Source organism: Protobothrops mucrosquamatus, unplaced genomic scaffold (genome assembly GCF_001527695.2).
Source record: "Protobothrops mucrosquamatus isolate PMUCROS unplaced genomic scaffold, P.Mucros_1.0 scaffold3712, whole genome shotgun sequence".
Taxonomy (NCBI): Eukaryota; Metazoa; Chordata; class Lepidosauria; order Squamata; family Viperidae; genus Protobothrops; species Protobothrops mucrosquamatus.
The window spans coordinates 174,697-176,701 of NW_015389666.1; the positions used below are offsets into that span (position 1 = coordinate 174,697).

The 2,005-nt window shown below is 54.9% G+C and overlaps 1 protein-coding gene across 1 annotated transcript in view; it reads left to right on the forward strand.

Moving 5' to 3' along the window:
* The window catches only part of LOC107298099 (protein KIAA0100-like), a gene marked incomplete at its 3' end in the record, with an annotated part of 20,762 nt that overhangs the window by 10,158 nt on the left and 8,599 nt on the right, over positions 1 to 2,005 (forward strand). The gene's annotated exons all lie outside the window — the stretch shown is intronic.

Genomic DNA, 2,005 nt, shown 5'->3' on the forward strand with positions numbered 1-2,005 from the left:
GTCTCCGTGGCCGTCCTGCTCAACACCTGCATCGTCCACTACCGGCACCAGGAGTTCTGCCACTGGGCAGCCATGCTGGCCGCAGCCGAGCGCAGCCCCGCCTGGCCCCTCTCGGCCCAGCACAGCCCCCCCGGCCCCAGGTGAGTGGGCGCCGCCTCCCGCCACCCTCGCAGGGGGAACGCGGCGGGCGAGAGGCCGGGGAGTCCTCCACTTAACGGCCACAGCGCAGCCCAAAAGTCCCGTCGCTAAGCGAGGCCCCTTTGCCCCACCTTAGGAGCCTCCTTGCCACCCTTGTGAAGGGGATTGCTGCAGTTGTGACATCGGTTGTTAAGCGAATCCTGCTGCCCCTCCCCCTGTTGGCTTTTGCTTGTCAGAAGGTTCGCAAAAGGGGGACACAACAACCGTCAGAACTGTGAGCCAGTTGCCGAGTGTCTGAATTTGGATCACGCGACCAAAATTGGGGAGGCTGCGACAGTTGTAGCTCTGAGCTGTTGTGACTTTGAATGGTCACTAAATGAACTGTCATAAGTCGAGGACTCCCTGAAGCTGCTTTGCAGTGCCTTCTGGATGGAGCTGCTCAGGATGCGCCCCCCTCCCCCCTGGTCTCCTCTAGGCCGCTACCTGGCGCCGTATACGGGTAGTCCTCGGCTTACGAGCATTCGTTTAGCGACCAAAGGTGCAAAAGCGGCTTACGACCAGTTTTCACCCTTACGGCCGTTGCAGCCTCCCCGCGGTCACGTGATCAAAATTCAGACGCTGTGGCAACTGACTCCTATTTATGACGGTCGCAGCATCCTGGGGACTCGTGATCCCCTTTTGCAACCATCCGGCAAGCAAAGCCCACGGGGGAAGCCCATGGCTGAACAAATTCAACAACTTCAGTGATTCACTTAACAACACTTGTAGGAAAGGTCGAAAAATGGAGTAAACGTCTCGCTTAACAACAAAAGTTTGGGGCTCAGTTGTGGTCGTAAGCCGAGGACTTACCTGCTCTAAAGGTTTTTTCTTTCAAAGTCTGGCCAGTTTTCAAACTCAAAACTTTGCGGAGAAGGGAGCGATCCAGGTTTCCGACTGACCGGCAGGGACATGGCCGGTCGGCCTGCATTCCGGGCCGCAACTGGAAACAGGCCGGACCGGCCGGGTGGGGTCCGAGGGGCGGGTCAAAGCCGGTTCTGAGCAGCAAGAATTTTGCCCCCTGTCCCACCCAGAAGGGTCTAAGGGTCGTGTCGAAGAAATGGTGGAAGAGAACCATTAAAAAAAAAAAAAGCATGCAAAATGACAAAATTAAATTATTTTAAATAATTAAATTGAATTGTTGATTTGGCCCGTGGCAAGTTTGACCCCTTCCACACCCAGCAGGTCATTGACGCCCGTAGCTGAAGCTGGGAGAGTTCTGCAGAAAAGCACCTTTCAAAAGTGTGTTTGTGTGTGTGTGTGTGTGTTTGTGGAGGGGGGAGGCTTGATCAAGAAAGATGACATTCCCACCCAATTCCCTCAGGAAGGAAGGGTCAGGGCCCTCTGCACATGAATCCCAGAGGTCTGAAGACATCCCAAACCAGGGTTTCCAATGTTGGCCCCTTTAAGACTTGTGGACTTCAACTCCCAGAATTCCCCAGCCAGCACAGCTGGCTAGGGAATTCTGGGAGTTGAGGTCCACAAGTCTTAAAGTGGCCTCGGTTGGAGACCTGGCTGAGGGATTCTGGGAGTTGAAGTCCACAAGTCTTAAAGTGGCCATGGTTGCAGACTGGCTGAGGGATTCTGGGAGTTGAGGTCCACGAGTCTTAAAGCGGCCACGGTTGGAGACAGGCTGAGGGATTCTGGGAGTTGAAGTCCACAAGTCTTAAAGTGGCCATGGTTGGAGACAGGCTGAGGGATCTTGGAGTTGAGGTCCACAAGTCTTAAAGTGGCCATGGTTGCAGACTGGCTGAGGGATTCTGGGAGTTGAGGTCCACAAGTCTTAAAGTGGCCATGGTTGGAGACAGGCTGAGGGATCTTGGAGTTGAGG